At 43.3% G+C, this 20,295-nt stretch overlaps 2 long non-coding RNA genes across 3 annotated transcripts in view; one reads left to right on the forward strand and one right to left on the reverse strand.

Annotated features, from left to right (window-relative positions):
- Positions 1-1,473: 1,473 nt before the first annotated feature.
- Positions 1,474-2,389, reverse strand: LOC311604638. The gene is made up of 3 exons (XR_014781594.1): positions 2,211-2,389; positions 1,823-1,902; positions 1,474-1,671 (listed from the first exon to the last, which is right to left on the reverse strand). It is a non-coding gene; the product is annotated as an uncharacterized lncRNA (long non-coding RNA).
- Positions 2,390-2,803: 414 nt separating this feature from the next.
- The window catches only part of LOC311604910, a 55,519-nt gene continuing 38,027 nt past the window's right edge, over positions 2,804-20,295 (forward strand). For both annotated transcript variants that reach the window (XR_014781738.1, XR_014781739.1), the window contains exons 1-2: positions 2,804-3,095; positions 3,416-3,595. This is a non-coding gene — a long non-coding RNA (uncharacterized lncRNA). The remainder of the gene's footprint in view (positions 3,096-3,415; positions 3,596-20,295) is intronic.

Raw genomic sequence — 20,295 nt, forward strand, 5'->3', positions numbered from 1 at the left:
GAGGTCAATAATTAAGGGAGGAAGTGACCGGTGTCGTATCTGTACTATCCTATCCCTTCTTGCCCTTCTACCGGGCAATTGCTCTTCTTTTCTTACTTAATGTAGTTGAATCATACAGGTGGGCTTGAAATAGTCTTTGTAAATTACTGGCTATCCTAGAAACCATTGCAACAATTATCTTCCCCCACAAACCACTCCCTGCCCATGTTCTCAGTGTCAGTGACAGGCACCGGGAGCCACCCTGTTGCCCAAGCCAGAAGAAGCATGTGCATCGCCCTACCTCATCTCCATTATCTGATTCATCACCAAGTTCCGGTTCGTAGCATCTTGTCTTCCAGCCTGACTCTCCCACTCTCTGTTGTTTCTTCCTAAAGCCAGTTGCTCTCATCTGAGCGGCTCCCCTGTTTTCTCCCCCTTTATTCAATCCCTGTCCCCACCCCAGTTATCTGCAGGGCAGCAAAAGAAACTATTACTATGGCCCAACAGAAGTTTATGTCATCTTAAGAGTTTTAGTGTCTCCTCTTTGCCCAAGGGAAAGTGCTTCTGTTGCTGCCAGTGCACTATGCTGTAAACTGAGATATTTTGAGCTTCTCAAAGGAACAATGTTCTTCTAAACCCATGTCATGCCATCCCATTTGCATACTTCTCTTGTTTGCTAAAGGCTTGCTGAGTCTGAATTTCACTGTGTAAGCCCTGGCTGGCCTAGCCTTGGTCTGTAAGGTAGGCTGGCCTTGAGCTTGTGGAATCCTCCTGCCTCTGCCTCTCCAGTGCTAGGAACTATGAGCCTGTGCCATGATGCCAGGCTCCACTTGTACACTGTTATGTGGTGGGAACTGTTCCCCCCTCTTTCACTTACTCATGCTGTTAGCTCCACTTAAGATTTGGTTCTTAACTTGTATCTTTTAAAAAAAATACATTTTGTCAATTTATTCATATTACTTCTCAATTGTTATCCCATCCCTTGTATCCTCCCATTCCTCCCTCCCTCCCATTTTCCCCTTCCCCCCTTCCCCTATGACTGTGACTGTATGCTCATAAGGTATCAAGTCTCTTCTTGGTAGCCTGCTATCCTTCCTCTGAGTGCCACCAGGCCTCCCCATCCAGGGGACGTGGTCAAATACGGGGCACCAGAGTTCGTGTGAAAGTCAGACCCCACTCTCCACTCAACTGTGGAGAATGTCCTGTCCATTGGCTAGATCTGGGTAGGGGTTCGAAGTTTACTGCACGTATTGTCCTTGGCTGGTGCCATAGTTTGAGCAGGACCCCTGGGCCCAGAGCCGCCCGTCATATCTTAGTCTACTTTGTGGTTTTGTTTGTTTTTAACAAAATAACTAAGGTTACTTTATAAAGGGAAGTCGTTTATTTGATAACTCATGCTACCAGTGGCTGAGAAATACAAGCAGCACTGGTGCCCTTGAAGCTGGTTGTTGGTTGTATTCCAGCACAATAGAGAAATAGAGAGAACTGGCCCGGTGCAGAAAGAATGGAGTGCAGGTGGCTGCCTCATATTATAACCGCCTGCTCTCACAGCTCTCACAAAGGCTAGCCAGAGTCTTGTGAAAACCTCATTTATTTCTTTTGGAGAAGACTCCTCCGATGCCTTTGTCTCCTCTGACTCTGTCTTTCGAAAGCTACCAGCTGTGTTGGGGACCAAGCTTTTAGCCCATGAACCTGTGGAAGAGTGAATATCTACATGCAGACCATAGCAACGTGGATACCAGTTTTCCCCAGAAAACTTTTCGCCTTGGCTATGTGCCTCATATAGACCCTCCAGCCCTCCTTCAGGCATTGCCTGCATCATGGGCCGCCGCCAATTACTTACTTGCCTATACGCTTATGATGGCGTCTATTCTCTGACGTGAAGGCAGAGGCTCCGTGAGCCTGTTTTGCCTGGTCTCCAGCCTAAAGTGGGTATTCAATGAATGGTTGCTTATTGGATGAAGGAGTGAGCAAATGAGGTGACACTTTAGAACAATTAAAGGATGAATAGGAGGTCCCTAGACAGAAGGGTTCCGAGCACACAGTGTCCAGCTGGACAGTACAGCTTGAATAAAAACATAGAGGTGAAATCGGGGTTGCAGCTTTGTACTCTATGAGAAAGGTTTTAGGCTGTGGGGAGCCAACTAGATCTGCTTGTAATTATTTAGTGCAAAAGCTCACGGAGGGTCGGACTGGAGGACACAGCAATAGAGACGAGGAAGAGAAGTTACCGTGTGGTTCTCTTCTTTCCTGGTTCTGCCTTGAAGCCCTTTCACTTCCCAAGCTCCATTGCTGTCAGAATTCTAAAGTGGCCATCGTGACCTTGGCCCTCCAGTGTCATTCTGAGGTCACTTGTAATATAGCAGGAGACATTTGCAGGTAGATGAGGCCTACTAACTAAGTTGATAAGGAGATGATCAGGGTTGATCTAACAAGACAATACACATGATTATGCTTAAAAAACAAAAACAAAACAAAACAAACAAACAAAAAAAAACAGACCTTCTTCTCACTGAGCAGAGAAGTCAGAGAGTGTTTAAGCCTGAGGGAAACATTGGGAAGGCAAGTCTCCCCATTTGAAGTTGTACACAGAGGGGCTCAGGTAGAAAGGGCCTGAGTGTGTTCTCTAAGAGCTGAGAGAAACTTTTGCTGGGGACAGGAAGCAAGAAACAGAGGCCTCTAGCCTACCCACAAAGACATGGCCTCTTCTGACAACCATGGGAATACAGGAGCACATGCAGCTCAAAGTCCTCTCCTGGAACTCGGCCCGGTGACTCTCTGTTTGTGCTTTGTGAGATCACAAGAGGAGAGTCCAGCCATGTGTTTGTGGCATGCCCGATTCCTGACTGAGAGGCTGTGTGCTAACCAAGGTGTGTTGTTTCAACCAGAGGAAATTCATTCTTCAGAACAACAAATAAAAGACACACGATGGAAGAGGACTGGGGAGACAGTTCAGTCAGTACACGGCTTGCCACATGATCTTGAGGACCCCAGTTTCGTCTCCAGCACCCATATAAGAAGCTGAGTGGAACAGGACATGGCTGCAGTCTCAGTGCTGGGGGAGGCGAGCGTGGAGGATCCCCTGCTGGCCAGGCAGGCTCATCAGCTGGTATCAGGTGTAGTGAAAGACTGTCTTATCATAAAATGTGGAGAAGAATAACTAAACATTGACTGGCAGCCTCCAGGTACACCTGCCCATACACACGTATGCCCATGAGCACACACACACACACACACACACACAAACACACACACACACACACACACACACACACACACACACACCAACGCACACTTCAGCAAGATAACACGTTAGGACTTGAATCATAATAAAAAAGGACAGCTAGTTGGGGGTGAGGGAGGGGGGCTCACAGAGGAACAAAGACCACCACAAACACTTGGCAATGATGTCTTCTTTTTTTTTTTTTTTTTTCAGTGCCCATAATTAACTCACATGAGAGACACCGTACATTATCTTTAGGTTCGAGATGAAAACTGAAGACTGGAAAAGCCAAGGGATACGTCTAAGCTCCTTCTACTTGCAACTGACAGCTGCGAGGAAATCAAAGGGTGAAAGGGCGTCCTCCTGCGCTGCTTACACCACTCAAAAGATTCAGTGAGTCCATTGGCGTTTACAGCGTTTAGCATTTTTTTTTTTCCCTGAGAAGGCTTTGATGGGCTTATTACCCATAGGAACGGACAGTGGGGATGATTTCAGATTCAAGTTGCTGCCCATCTCTCTTTGGGGTAGCTTAAAGAATCATTTTTACCACGATGGTATCAATTTAGTTGTGTTTGCTTGTTTGTTTTTGTAGCCTGGATGAGGAGAAGGAAGAAGAAAATGAAAAGTAATTGGAGGGAAATGGTTAGAACTCATAAAAAAAGAAAAAAAAAAAGAAATGGGCTGATGTGGGTTTAGAAGCAGAGGTTTAGTCACAGATGAATTTAATTTGGCAAGTCCCTGCTTCATGTCAGTTCAAGCTTGGGCAGGTGTCTTTATTTATTTATTTATTTATTTTCATGTGTTATAGAAAGCTTGAGGCTGTCCACCTTGTGCCAAGAAAAAAAGCAATTAAATATTTTAATATTTCCTGCCTATAAACTGTTCCCTGCTTTATTGCTTCAAATGCATTGGCTTTAAAAGGAGGCGTGAAAGACTCCTGAGCCATTAATAAAAGGCTGCCGCTGCTGGGGGAGATGCGGGGAGGTTCAAAGGGGTCTGAGTACCTCATCCACAGACGGTTGATTTATGATCACCCAAGCGTGGTGCAGAAGCACAGAGTAGACACTTTCAGGGCTTCTGGGATGGAAAGCAGACAACAGTGCTTTTTTTTTTTTCTTGAGGAAAATATAGTTTAGTTTAGAGGTAGTTTAGAAGTTGTGGTGCATGCACATACATAGGCACATTTGCATACACATCTCTCTCACACACAGACGTACTCCCACACATATCAGGCACATTCTCCCATCCACCCCCTGCATCCCTGCCAGAAAGAGAGGGAGGCTGGAAGGATCTATGGCCAGTGACATGTTTGTAAGATTTTTTTCTTTGAGTGGACAGGATACCCAGCAGGGATTAAGGATCAAGTTGAGTCTCTGAGAGCTTTGAAGAGGCACAGACCCTGATGTTAAAAGGAAAACCAAGACATATTGTACTTTTTCCTCCTCTTTTTCTTACCAGTAGATGTAAAACCCCTACCTGTGACTTCTCACAGATTGTAAACTTTATTTTTAAAGTTGTTCATTTTTCCTCTGCAGCAATAGGGGTGACAGAAGTTAAGGGGATAAGGTTGTCAGATAGTCATTTCATTCCAGAGAAACCTTATTGAGGGCAATGTGCAAAAGTTATGCTGTGAGGGGGAGGGGGGCAGTGTTGGTGCACACCTGTAATCCCAGCACTTGGGAGGCAGATCTTAGTGAGTTCAAGGCCAGCCCAGTCTACAGAGCGTTCCAGGATAGCCCGAGCTACAGAAAAATCCTGTCTCAAAAAACAAAAACAAAAACAAAAACAAAAAACAAACAAACAAAAAACCCCCCAAAACAACAAAACAAAACAAAAAACCCAAAACAAACAAACAAAAAGGAAAACCCCAAGTTTCACTGAGTGCTGGGCAGAATCTAAAGAAGCCATATTTTTCATCCCTTGTCTCCGGTGGCTATGGGCTTTCTGCCTGGGCATGTGGACTTCATTTACAATGTGTGGAAGATTTTTCATCAGCTTTAGTCTTTCTTGTGCTATGCTCCCGGTATGCTCTGTGAATCACCTTATTATTAGCTTCTCAATTAAAAAAACAAGAAACAAAAAACAAAGCCCTCACAGTTTACTTAAGTTTAGCAATAATGCCAGCGAAACCACGTGTTTATCCTGCTGGTGGCCCCTTGTCCGATGCACCTTCTAGTAAATAACATCTTTACCCAAAAGGATTAGAGCTACACGCACTTTGAAAATTAGTCCATTTTTGGATTTTTACAAAGGTTATAAGGCACAGGTACATTTGTATATTTGGTGGCACCGTAAGAAAGTACAGGTACTGGCCCCTTGTGCTTACCCAGGCCATGAGGAGGCAGAATGGCCCCTACCCTACCCTGTGTGCCCCTCAGCCTAGGCCATTGTGCCTGATCTGTATTGTGAATAGGGAGACATGGAAAAGAAAAAGAAAGTACATGTACCATATATTTGGTGACGTCATTATGAGTTATAACAACATGCTGCAACCAAAAGGTTAGCAGTCAGACACCTGATTCTTTCACGAGGTAGGATGTTGGATGAGGTAGTTAAAACAATGTCAGATCAGGTGGGCAGCTTTCGCTTTTGCTTTCCAGAGCTGTTTGGATTTTATAACAAGTACTGAACTGTAGGTTTTAGGTTCCGTTTTAAAAAGTACTGTCGAGCCAGGTGTAGTTAATCTCAGCCCTGTGGAGGCAGAGGTAGGCAGGTCTCTGTGAGTTTGAGGCCAGCCTGGTCTACATGATTAAGGTCCAGAACAGCCAGGGCTACATAGTGAGATCCTGTCTATAAAAAGACAAAAGAAGATCAGGAGAGATGGCTCAGTGGCTAAGAGCATGTACTGCTCTCATCCAGAGGACCTGGGTTTAGTTCCCAGCACCCCCATCAGGCTGCTCACAAACACCTGTGGCTCCAGCTCCAGGGACTCTGACATTCCTTTCTGGGCATTGTGGGAACCTGCACACAAACACATCTCATACACATAAATAATAAAAATAATAACAACAATAGATATTTACAAAAATGAAAAAAACATTGAAAGTACTACAGAAAATGGAGTTAGCAACATTGTGAATCATTTCACCCTTCTATCAAAGTGAAAAAAAATGGTTTATTGAAGTATAAATAAAGACATCATATAAGATATTAAGGCCATTACCTTAAATATACATCCCCTATAAATACATGTGTGTGCATGTGTTTGTTTAAGTGTGTGCATGTGTGTGTTTGTGCATCTGTGTGTGCATGTGCATTGCATGTGTGCATCTGTGTGTGTGCATGTGTGCGCACATGTGTGCTTGTATATCCATGTGTGTGTGCATGCGTGCATGAGTTGTGTGTGCATCTGTGTGTGCATGTGTGTTTGTGCATCTGTGTGTGCATGCACAGGAGCATGCACACTCGTGTGCACATCACATGTGTGTAAGTTTCCTTGGTCCCTTCTGGTCACTACCTCATTTAGCACTCACATCCTGAGGATCAGCTTAGAGTTCTATGCATGAGTCTTCGTGTTTAGCACAACATGTGCGAGATTCCTCATCGTTACTACGTATACCACAGGTCTGTTCTTTGTTAGTGTTGTGTAGTATTCCTGTGTTAGTTATCATCACATATAACGATTTAAGTTAACATTTCCCAGGGAAGGAGGATCTTCTTTCTCTTCAAAGGACAGGCAATCACATGAAAAAAAACCCTCTCATGGGGAAATCTGAGAGCAGCTGGCAATGCTCACCAAGACTGCAGCCCTTTCAGTCAACTTAGAAAACACAGCTCCTGTTGGGGTGCTAAATATAAATAGTGGTTAGATTCATTTCCTTTCTTGTTTTGACCACATTGGGGAATGGTTGCAAGCTGCTAGCTTCATGAGAGAGAGAGAGAGAGAGAGAGAGAGAGAGAGAGAGAGAGAGAGAGAGAGAGATTGAGAGAGAGAGAGAGAGGAGATTCTGAAGAAACATTTTGATCTAATTTTTGAATGGTGTAAAATTTTGGAACAGGAAATTAAAAGCCCACATAGCTACCCAACTAGATGGTGATAAGACATGAAAGAGTCTTTCAAATGAATTTTATACTAAATTGAGGAGAGTGCTTTATGTTTAGGCCAGCTGTGTGTGGAATGGAGCGAGCCCAGCAGAGTTGGGAGCAATCACGGGCCGTTTTCCACATCCCCTTCACTTCCTTCAGAGCCAGGCTTCATTTACAACATGTCAGTTAGTGTGAATTACTGTCCCAGGGGCTGTTCCCACTCTCCAGATAAGAAAATCCGTGCCAGAGGCAGACCAGAATGGCTGTGAGTAGCTACTTTCCTCTCAAATGGAGAATTGAGAGCCGAATGACCCAAGACAAATTGGAAATTGGTTTTCTATGATTTTTTTTTTTAAAGGCATGTTCTGTGACCTCGAGTAAAACACTAAGCAATGGCTGTAGAAATTCTCTTCTGAAAGGAACCACAGGATTTGAAAATCAGCCAGCCGGGCCTGGTGCTGGGTACCTGCAATCCCAGCATTTCGAAAGGTGGTAGGAAAGCACTTCCAATTCTAGGCCAGCCCAGGTTTTGCAGCAAGTCTGTGGTCAGACTGGGCTATATAGTAAGACTTTGTCTCAGAAGCAAGAGGAGAGAGAGGGAAACCAAACCAAACCCTTAGGTCTCAAGCTTGGGACAAACAGCTAAGATGCCTATTTGACCTGTCAAAGGGGCCCATCCGGGTTCTCTTGGCATCCCTCAGTCCCCACTTGTTAGAGAGTAGGATTGGCAAATTCTGGCTCCTACTCAAAACTTCTCCAGCCCAGGGGCTGGGATTGTTTTCCCCCAGCGGCCCTTCCTTATATAATTCAGCCATTTTTTGTTTCCTTGTTTTTTGGTCTTTGCTTTACTCTCCTGGACAGTCTCTTGGCCCAAGTTGCCTGTTTTGGTCGGTGGCTTTCCTTTTCGTCTTCCTCTCACAGGGCTCAGGGTCATGTCCACTCTGGACTCTCCCAGATGTCTCTGCCTTCGACTGTCCTATGCGCTTCCTTTTGTCTACAGCCTACTTTTGCCTCCTCTGTACCTAGGAGCAATCATGTCCTTTCCTTTCTCCTTTCATTTACAAACAAACAAATAGACAAACAAAACAATAACAGAAACAAACAGAAAAAATTATTACTTAACAAGTCATAGGGGAGGGGAGTAAGGGGAAAATGGGAGGGAGGGAGGAATGGGAGGATACAAGGACTGGGATAACAATTGAGATGTAATATGAATAAATTAATAAAATATATTTTAAAAAAGAATTTCATACATGAATACACTGTACATAGTTATTCCCACCTTTCCTTCTCTCCCTCCAGCCAGTCCCATGTCCTCTTCCCATTCCCCTTTCCAATTTATGATCTCTTCTACTGATTTAAATTATTATTAGTGTTTCCCATATATACATGGATTTAGGGCCCGGCCGACCATTTAGAATTGGGCAGTCTATCAGATGGCTCATCTCTGAAGAAAGCTGGTTCTTCCTGCCTCAGCAGCCAATGGCTGACCTGACCATAGCTCTTCACTTACCAGTGGGGCCTTGTAAGCCTTTTCCCCTTTCTATGTTGGCATGTCAATCATGTACAGGAAGCCACTGTCTTAAGAAGTTACGCATGCCCCAGTCATATCTGGTAGACCATATTAAAAGGGAACAGCAAATACTTCGGGTCCCCTTGCATTCTTTTGGATGTTTTTTTTTTCCCCCTGTGAATTTCCCTGAGCCTCAGCTGTAGGTGTGTTATAGGTGTCCCATTTGGAGCTGAGCATTCATGGTTGCTTACACCCCCACATTTTGACATTTGTGGTTCTCAGAGATCTGTCATGAGCACCCCCGGCCCACATCGCGTCTGAAAGACAAAGCTGTATAAGACTGTGTGGGTTCTGGGCTCAGAGAGGTCTGGGTCTAACTTCTGGCCTCCTTTCATGTACATTAACATTTCTTATTGTCAACTTTGAAGTTTCTTTCCATGGAAAACTGGCATAAATCTGAGGCAGGGCTGTGGTAGAGAATTAAACGGGACCTAAGCATCACTGAAGAACCCAATGTGCCGCTTCTTGCTTAAGAGTGCAAGGCCCAACTTCCAGTCAGCTGGCCGTAGGGGGTTGAGGAGTGCTGCAGAACCGTGGGGTTCTTCTGGGTCTCCCTTGGACTGAATGTTGCCAGAACATTTTCAACTCTATTTCGTGGGTTTGATTTTTTTTTTCAAGAGCTTACCAAAATACTAACAGAGCCAGCTATAGGATTGTGTTTTCTTTCTTTTTTATTACTTTACTTTGACCAAGTGCTGGGATTGTTTGTGGAGAAACAGTTGTCTGAAAGGTTGAGTTCATGTGGCTGAGAAGCTTCAGGGCCCATTGAACGCAGCTGAAAGCTAATTCTTCATGCATAATGACTTTCTAGAAAAGACCACTCAGAGCCATCCAGAGTGTTCAGGCCAATGAGGTCAACGATGCTGGACAATATAGCTGTGTTTAATTTATTTGATTACGTCTTATTCTATCAACTGGTGTTTACAGTAGGTTCACATCCGGGGGCCAGTAGTTTATCCCTAAGTAATTATTTCCTCTTCTTCCTCTTCTCTCTCTCTCTCTCTCTCTCTCTCTCTCTCTCTCTCCCCCCTAATTCCTTCTTTTTTCTTTTTTGATCTGGTCTTCTTGTGAGATCCAGGTTTACCATAACTGTGTATATAGGCTAAACTGGCCTTGAACTCATGGGTTGTCTTGCCCACCCCCAGTTACTCTTCTGTAGTTCCTTGAACAAATAACAAAAAGTATTATGTTTTCATGTCTTTGGAAAAGAATCATAAACAAGTAAAATGTGGGGTGGGGGAAAGCCCTATTAAGTGTCAAGGCATCAAATGTATGTGCTACTGGGCCAGGAATAGAGTAAGCTTGACCTGAGTCTTGGTTAAAAATTGCTTGATTTATTAACCTGTGGACTGGGAGACTTAGATAATAAAATGCCAATTTGATTTTAAATAGAAACCTCTAGCAGCATGTGCTTATTTGTCCTGATACCTAGGATAAATATGTTTTTGAAAAAAAAAAAAGACTAGAAATACAGGTACATAAGATTCTGAAAGCTGTGGGATGTGGCAAATGGTTTTCTGGTGTGGACACTACCTTCTCGATGTTTGCTTAGTATTTTTTTTTTGTAGAATTTATGATAAACCCCACAAGTATTTGTTGATAAATTTAAAATACACAGGTCATATAGCAAGTAGTAGATGCTTATAATTCCCTAGATTGAGAGGTTGAAGTGGGAAGATTGCCATTACTTGAGGATAGCTTGGGCTACATAGCAAACACGAGGCCAGCCTGGGCTGTGTAGCAAAATCCCATCTCAAACAAAACAGTATAATATAAAACTAAACAGCACAAAAGAACAACAATAAAGGTTTACACGGTAGGAAGGGGCACTACCCATGGAATTCCACCGTAGCTTAACTTCCTTCTATCGATAGCTCTGACCTTTCCGCATTTGGATTCCTTAACACTACTTGAGGCATAGGCAAGAAAAAAAAATCTATATTAAAAAAACAGTATCTGGGGAGAAGCTGTGACCTGGCTGCCTACTTTTAAATGTACACAGATGATGCCTTTCTTAAGATAATGAAATGCCAGGGGACACTGGACTTACTCAGGGCATGTTGTCTTTACCTTTTAAAGACATAGAACTCTTTTGTTTCTGGTGCTGGAAAAATGAGTTGCGACTGGGGCTGGGGCTTTTTATGACCAGGCTAAGTAACCTCAGAGCCTTGAACAAACAATGAAAGTGAGATTCGCTTTCACAGAAGGCTGGCCCATCGGTAGTTGGTAATTCCAGTCTAGCTGACCCAACAAGTTTTTTACATCTTAAAGCTTTGGGCACTGTGAGTCAGTCAGAGGGAGAGGAAGAAGGAGGGAGGGAGGATGTGAGCTCACTGCAGAAGGCTGGCATTAAAGACAGCCAGGATGGTGTGCTGGACTCAGACCAGAGCAAGGAGTGTCTCTAAGAATATGGGCGCTGCTGGGAGTGGCCGAGCTGTTTGTAGAGTCACCTTGAGGGCCTCCAGGCAGATCTTGCAGAGAAGTAACACATTGCTTGCTGGTTTATATACTGTGGAATACCTTTGGAATTACCCCCTCCCTGCCCCTCCACCCCTTTAGCCTTTTCTCTTCCTAGAAACTTAACTTTAGAGGAGGGCGGGGTCTCGCCTCTGCCGTTGACTTACTCATACCATACTCCCTTTCATCTGAGTGTCAAAGTGAAGTCACCATGGTGACGTCATCTGGATTCAGGGGCTAGAGAATAAAGGCACGCTGCCACACGGACGGACGGAGCTTGGCCTGCGGGTCCCTAATGCTGGTGACTTCGGGATGGTACCAGGACCCACATCTCTGACGTTGTAGAAATGTGCGAAGCCCAATTTCAGATAGACAGTGCTTCAGATTGTCTTCCAATTAAACTTTATTTAATTATTTTTATTGAAAATAGATTCTTCAGGGGCATGGCCTTGCCCAGGGCCATATGAAAGGACAAACCGTCCCTGTGGCCCCTCTCTTACCCATCCTCTTTCTCTCTGCACCTCTTTTCTCTCTATACCTCTCTCTCTCTCTCTCTCTCTCTCTCTCTCTCTCTCTCTCTCTCTCCTTCTCTTCTCTCCCTCCGTCTCTCTCTGGGATACTCTTTCCCCCTTTCCTTCTCCTCCCATGCTCATTTAATAAACTCCATATAACACACAAAAAAGAAAGAAAATAGATTATTTTCTCATATAATATAACCTGTTTACAGTTTCCCCTCCATCTACTTTTCCCAATTCCATCCTCCCCTCAGATCCACCCCCTTTCTCTCATTAGAAAAGAGCAGGCTTCTAAGAGGTAACCACCAAACATGACAAAATGAAAAAATATTATAAGATAAAACAAAAACTTTCATATCGAAGGTGGACACAGAATCCCAGCAATGAGAAGTAAATCCTGAGAGCAGGCAAAAGAATCAGAGACCCACTGCTAGTCAGGAGTTCCATAAAACCACTAAACTAATAGTTATAATATATACACAGAGGACCCGGGTATCACCCTATGCTGCTGCTTCAGTCTCTGTGAGCTCGTATGCGCCCCACCCTGATCAGTTGATTCAGAAGGCCTTGTTCTCCTGTGTCCTCCTTCTCCTCTGACAGTGTTTCTGCCTCCTCTGATGGGGATCTGGAATTTACACTTTCTCTTTCTGCATGATGTCTGGTTGTGATTCTCTGCATCTGTTCTCAGATGCTGCTGGAGGAAGCCTCTCTGATAATGACAGGATAAGGCATTGAGCTATGAGTATAGCAGGACCTCATTAGGGATCATTTTATTGATTATTATTTTTAGGCCAGTCATATTTGGTTTTACCCTAGGTCTGTGGACTTTCTAGTCTCAGGTTCTTTGTTACCCAAGCAGTGTTGGGTATGGGTTCCTTCTCATGGAGTAGACCGTTGGCTACTGCTACAAATTCTTTGCCACCATGGCCCTAGTATAGTTTACAGGCAGGGCAGAGTTTAAGTCAAAGGTTTCTGTGGCTGCTTTGTTCATGAAATGAAAAATGGACTGGCTCAATGGTGGGTTATGAAATGATATATATTAATTATGAATTTTCATTCAAGTGACAGAAATGAAACCTGAGCACGTGTAGAATGGAACTGGGTCTACAGAGGCCCAGATGTTTGCCAAGCTTTTCTCTTCTAGCCTCATTCTTTTCAACACGTTTCCAAGAAGTCCTGTTATCTGCCACCTGCAAGCTGGAGAACCGAGGAAGATATCCTTTCTAAAGGCCCGACAACCACACCTGCCAAACATGGGAGCTTCGGTTTGATTGAAAGGCCTGGGCCTGGGAAGAGAGTTCGGTGCTGAAAGTGCCTGTCCAAACTTGAGCCTAGGAACCTGGAGCATTGGTCCCTCCAGGAGAAGAAGATGGGCTCCACCCAGGCCAAGCTGAGAGTGAATTCACCATTCCTGTTTCCTTTTGTTCCACTGAGGCCTTCAGCAGAGTGGATGGTGCTCGCCTGCCCTGCTAAGAATGTGTTTTGCCTAGTCTACTGTTTCAAAGGAGAGTCTTTTCTGAAAATACTGTCACAGATATCTCCAGAGACATTTTACCAGTGATGTGGGCCATCCCTTAGCTCAGTTCAGTTGGCTCATTAAAAGTAACCACGACAAAGATATAAAAGGGAACATTTTAATGGAGATGAAATGAGGAAAAAAAAATTCATAAAGCAGAGAACCAGACATGGGCGATCCTAGAGTCGGTGGTGTGAATTGATGATTAATCTCTGATTAAACTTTTAGCCTTTATTGCAGGAAGAAATCTATAGCATTGAATGTTCATTTCATAATGAGGTAAAACACAAAAAGGAAAATCTTGTCTCTCTGACATTCATACCTCACTTTAAAGACTCAGAATAAAAATAATTTGGCTGGCTTCATCTGGAAGAAAGTGTAGCTCTGATGACTCAGTGCAAGCTTTGGCTTAAACCCAGCTGTTTCCTGATTCTAGAAAAGGAGACTGTCGAAGCGTTGTGGCTCTGAGCTCTTTGAAGATGAGGTGCCAAATACTCAGGTCTCCTATAGAAATTGATTGAATGCCATTACTTAACAGTGTGCTTAAAACTATGCCTCTCGGGTAGGTGTTTTGCTTCTCTCTTCTCCTTAAGTGTATGCTATTTGCTATCTATATAATCCTTAGGTGTTAATTGTGTTTTCTCTAAAAAACATTTCCTCATTACCTTCTGTGAGATAAAGAGGCATCAAGTTTTTACATAGGAATGGGAGGCCAAAGGCAGAGAAGATGTGTATGATGCAATAAACTGGTTATTGAAGTTAGCCAGGTCCAGGGCCTATGGGAAAGATCACTAGGTTAGTATAGAGTAGTGAAATCAGAGCACTGCAGAGTTCAAATGCAGCAGCAAAGCAGTGGCCTCAGGGAGAGGGGAGAGCGCAGAGCACAGAATGCAGAGCCCAGAGCTCAGAGCCCAGAGCACAGAGCACAGAGCACAGAGCACAGAGCACAGAGCACAGAGCACAGAGCACAGAGCACAGAGCACAGAGCACAGGTGTGTCCTCCTCCTGGCAAGAACAGCCTGTGCTTCACTAGCACCATATGGGACACCAGGGCTCTCAACTAGATGGCTAGGTGAGAATTAATCCCTATCCTTCTCTTATAAGAGACATTGTCTTGTTGCACTGAAGACAAAGCAAATAGAAGGCAAGCTAAGAGAGATCCTTGGGTTATAACCAATAGTTCTTAAGGGAAAATGTCCCTGAAATGTATGCCTGTGATTGAGCTGTCTCTTCAGTAGGCTCTTGTGTAGTTGCTCTGTTCAACATTTTCATGTTGAATAATATATATATATATATATATATATATATATATATATATATATATGTGTGTGTGTGTGTGTGTGTGTATACTATATACTACAATATATATTGGACACTAGCAATTTCTCATCAGCCACCTTCAGCATATGTGCATTGGTGTACAATGGGGAATTACAGGCCTTGTGTGGAAATAAATTCTGCTTGCATTCATTCAGCTTACTGAATTGGATCTTTGAGCCCTCTCCTCTCCTTCTCCCTCCCCCTACTCTCTCTCTCTCTCTCTCTCTCTCTCTCTCTCTCTCTCTCTCTCTCTCTCCCTGTTGTGTTGTGTTGTGTTTAATGTCAAGCTTAAACACAACAGGACAGCAGGATTATACTAGCTTTGTCAATCAGGGAAGGAGGATTATCCCTTTCTGTATAGCCTGGAATTGTTTATATAGTATTGTGAGTATCTGTTTCTTAAAAGAATGCAGTCACATTGTTGTAGGATTCTTTCCGAAGATTTGGCTTGCTTGTTGAAGGAGATATTTTTTTGAAAACGTTCAATTTATTTCAAGTCTATTAATCTAGTTAGGCTGTTGTAAGTTTTACACTGTCATTTGATTAAAGTGCATAGCTTGATGAAATTTTAAAAATTAAGACTTTGGCACACGGAGTCATTTTTGGAGAATGATCCCCTTTGCAGTCATGAGCATTACCTTCTTTCTCCTGTTTATGTACCATTTCCAGATATTAAAATAATTTCTGGCCATGTGATGGTGGTGTATACCTTTAATCCCGGCACTTGGGAGGTAGAGGCAGGCAGCTCTATGAGTTCGAGGCCAGCCTGGTCTTCAGAGTGAGTTTCAGGACAGTCAGGAGCTACACAGAGAAACCCTGTCTCAAAAACCAAACCAAACCAAACCAAAACCAACAGAAAAGCAGAAGGATTCCCGGTTATTCGTTTGTGGTTAGAGAAAATTAGACTTTTGAACTTATTTTGCAATCACACAGTATTTGTGGATTGCCCTCATTTGTTTGTTTGTTTGTTTGTTTGTTTGTTTTTCACAGGACAATTCTGGGGCAGGAAAAAAGAGAGACTAGGGCGCAACTGACTATATTAGATAATGGGTGGGCCGGCCCACTTGTCACCCTCTGTGGACCAGGCACAGTTTCACTTAGAGCTGCTTGATACCTAGGGATAGAAGCTGGTCTTAAGCCCACTGTCTGTTTCTCTGAATGAGCATCTGTCCAGATGGTTTTGTAGAGTATTTGTCACGTAGGGAATTAAGAGTTGTCATGGGAGAGCTTTATTTCCTAGCAAAGGACTTAGGCAGTGGTGGATAAAAGTGTGAGCATGTCTACTTCCTGAGGATATATTTGAAGTTGTTACACGTACTGCAAGCACCCAGGAAAAGCCTATACGTCCTTTCCCCCCACATTCTTTGTCTACAAAGTTCCTTTGAAAGCCATTTCATGATGTGATTCTTCTGTGAACTTTATTTTGGGAAGTGCTCTGTAATAGACGGGAGTACTTGGAAATCTATGCCAAGGACAAACGGCAAGGTTGATTTCTAGAGTGTTCAGTTCTCTACAATTTTTCTTAGAATTGGTTTCCAAACAGATAGAGGCTGATGCAGAAGGGAGAACTGGTAGAGGTCTTTTTTTTTAGCTGTCTCAAAATGTCAACTAGTAGCAAGACTCTGGGTCCCAAAGTAAGAGCTAAGAGCCCGGGGAAAGAGCAATGGAACCACCAGGCTTCCTACTTTTGTTTTTCTTCAGGTTTTAATTGGTTAAAATATTGTGCTTGAATAGATGAAACACAGAAAAGCCTCTGCACTGTTCGATTCTATCGTTAAAAGTTGTAGAAGTATCCAAGAGATTCTTGGGAGAGTCTACTAATTTTGTTCATAGAGGTAGGACTTTTGTCTTTCATTACTATCCGTGCCATCTCAGGTATTTTTGAAGAGAAGTTGAAATGGCTGGAGTAAACATTTAAAATATGTTGTTTCTACAAATACTCCTTTAAGTCTAGTAAACTAGTGATTATTATTCATTGCTTGTAAATTTATCTCTCACTGAAGGGAGTGAGAGAGAGAGCCAAAGACCAGCAGACAGGGGCATATGTCCTGTTATTCTTGATACAGTCCTTGTAGGTACCACTCATCTTGGAACCTAGATATATAGTCTTAGAAACAGAACACTGCTGATGCTCCTAGCAGAATACCTTGCTGCCCATTCAGAAGCTCAAAGTAGTCTAGGTAATTTGTTTTGCTTTGTTTTTGTTTTTCCAAGATAGGGTCTTACTATGTAGCTCTTGCTGTCCTAGAACTCACTGTGCAGACCAGGCTGGCCTTGAACTTACAGAAATCCACTTGCTTCTGCCTCCCGAGTGGTGGGATTGAAGGCATGCACCACTACTCCAAGTTAGTCCTTTGTCAATCTGTCTTTTAACTTCTGTATCAATTATTTATTTATTTGCTTTACATCCTGAATGTACCCACCCCCTCCTCTCCTTCCTTTTTCATCCTCCCACATTCTTCCTCTTTTTCCCCCTCCCCTTCTCCTCAGAAGAGGGGAACATCCCCTTACCAATCCACCTTTGCACATACAGTCCCATCAGGACCAAGTGTATCCTCTTCAAGTAAGGCCAGACAAGGCAGCCTAGCTAGGGGCAAGTGATCTAAAAGTAGGCAACCTGGTCCATGTCAGAGACAGCCCCTCCTCCCCCGCTCCATTTAGCTCTATTTGCTAGAGGACCCACATGAAGACCAAGCTGCCCATCAGTTTACATATGTGTCAGGGCTCTAGGTTCAGTCCATGCATGCTCTTTGGTTGATGCTTCAGTCTCCACAAGCCCCCCACGGGCTAAGTTAGTTCATTCTGTTGGTCTTCTTGTGAAGTTCTTGTCCTCTCTGGGTCCCTCTATTTTCCCCCCTACTCTTCCTCAAAACTCCCCGAGCTCTGCCTAATATTTGACTGTGAGTCTCAGTATCTGTTTTGATCTGCTGCTGGGTGGGGCCTCTCAGAGGACAGTTAGGCTACGCTTCTATCTACAAGCACAGAAGAATATTATTAATAGTGCCAGGGGTTGGCTCTCTCCTATGGGATGGGCCTCAGGTTGGGGTAGGCATTGGTTGGCCCTTCTCTCAATCTCTGCTCCATCTTTATCCCTGCATTTCTTGTAGGAAGAGTAAATTTTGGGTCGAAGGTTTTGTGGGTAGGTTGATGTCCCCTTCTGTCTACTAGAAATCCTGCCTGGCTATGAGGGGGCCACTTCAGTCTCCATGACCCTTGCTGCTAGGAGCCTCAGTTAGAGTCACTTCCATATCCACCCAGGGGCCTATCATGTTGCAAATCTCCAGCTTATCCCAAAGATGCACTCCCTCAGTTTCCCTTCTCTCTCCCAGCTCTCTCACCTCTCTCTTCCCCTCCTCCCACATCTGGTCCCTACCTTTATTCTCCTCCCCACATTCTTTCCCACCTAGTCCCCATAATTTATCTACTTCCTGTGTCTATTTCCCCTTCTTAGTGGGATTTAAGCATCCTCCCTTGGGCCCTCCTTGTTACTTAGCTTCTTTGGGTCTGAGGTTTTAGTATGATCATTGTGTATATGGCTAATAATCATTTATGAGTGAGTACATACCAAGTATGTCTTTCTGGGTCTGGGTTACCTCACTCAGGGTGATATTTTCTAGTACCACCCATTTGCCTGCAAATTTCATGATTTTCTTGCTTTTACTAACTGAGTAATATTTCATTTTGTAAATATACCACAGTTTCTTTATCCATTCTTTAGGTGAGGGACATCTGTTTTGTATCCAGTTTCTGGCTATAACAAATAAAGCTGCTATGAACATAGTTGAGCAAATGTCCTTGTTGTATGGTGGAACATCTTTTGGGTATATACCCAGGAGTGGTATAGCTGGGTCTTGAGACTGAACTACTCTTGATTTTCTGAAAAAGTGCCAGATTAATTCCCAAAAGTGGTTGTATAAGTTTGACTCCCACTAGCAACGGAGGAGTGTTCCCCTCTCTCCACATCCTCGCCAGCATGAGCTGTCACTTGAGTTTTTGACCTTTGCCATTCTGATGGGTGTAAAATGGAATCCCAGAGTCATTTTTATCTTCTCCATCAATTATACCAAATACAGTAGAGTGACCACCACTACCAGAAAACTATAAGCAAATCATTTTTAGTTACATTTAGCCATCTTGCTCAATCCTTATAGTAAACCAAAACCCAAAACCCAAAATAACTGCTCCCCCCAAAACAACAATAACAACAACAACAACAACAAACCCAGAGGAAATCTCCAAGAGTTTCACCCCAGTGATACTTCAAAGGGGGTAACCTTTAGTCCACCATAGAACTGAACTCTATTTGTCTCTAATAAAACCAGGTCGGGAATGATGATTCTTTACTAGCAGTTTGACATTTTCAAGCACACGGTTGGGTGACCTAGCCATTATACAGAGCAGCTTGTTTCAGGATTATTGGACTCAGGTGGTGATAGGGGTGAGCATGAGAGACAAGCTCTGTTGTAGTCAGGTTCTGATCCCTTTGTTGAGAAAGCACATCACCTTTTATCATCTCCCATGTTCCCTTTAGCCTTTAAAAAACCATTAGATTCTTGTTGGTTTTCAATTACTTGTAGATACTTCCCCAGGCTCCCGTGGCACTCTTGACCAATGATTCAAATCCAAATTTACTTAGAATTGGAAAAGAACCCATGGTGATGGAGAAATGGGCCTTTCTCTTCTCCAGTTGCTCCACCAAGATGCCGTGCCAGTGACAGTAACAGAACTGGCTTGGAGTTCAGGTTGTATAACAGTGACTTGGGCATGAATTAAAGCCTCTCACTCAGAGTCATAGGCATGCTGCATACATCTGAGGCTTGCGTTTAAATCATGAGGCCAGGCTGTTCATCTATTGCCCAACAGAATGCAGCATAAGCCAGGCCCCAGAGATGTGATAAGTTATTTATCATCGTCTGTTAAAATTTCACACTCGTGCAACTTGTGAAGTGGATTTTTCATTTCTCTGAAATTAAAATTTAGTCACTTTAAATCCTCAGTAGAACATCAATGGTATACCATCTTGGGTGTGTTGTGCTCAAAGCAGTGAGACGATAGATCTAATGAAGGTGTGCATGCATGTGTGTTTGTGCATACACGTGTGTGCACATGCACTCATATGCACATGCATGTCAGCCATGTGTTAGATCAGCATCAAAGAGAGTGACTGCACTCCTTTACTTCTGAGTTGATGAAGTGCAGGCTATGATATTTCTAAGACATCCAGGTCTTAAATAAATCCGTTCTCAAGCTCCTAAGATGATGTAGGATGAACAATTCTCCCTTGTCACCACACAAAACCTTTTTCAGTTTGAAAGAACCCACTATTTTCAGCACCTAAGGTTGCTGCCTTTTCTTGCTTATCTGATTCTCAACAATTCAGTTATTTTTTAAATTATTATTCATGAAACATGTATAGGGTCATCATTGTGGCTCTAGTACTGTGCTAGATAGAAGTACCTGCCTTTATAGGGAACTCTGCAGTAGTGATCAGTATTGCAGATTATGCATGGTTATGTTTTAAAGGGATGTGGGGTTTAATTAGAGGCAGACAAATTGGGAGTGAAATTCCCAGTATAGGTACTATTTGAACTGAGGCTCAAAAAGTTAGAAATGACATGCAGATAGAACACTGTATACATAATAAATTAGAAAAAATTCACTTATGCATGTATTTTGTAAGGCAAAA

The sequence above is a fragment of the Acomys minous genome (assembly GCF_964271855.1).
Source record: "Acomys minous genome assembly, chromosome: 9".
NCBI lineage: Eukaryota > Metazoa > Chordata > Mammalia > Rodentia > Muridae > Acomys > Acomys minous.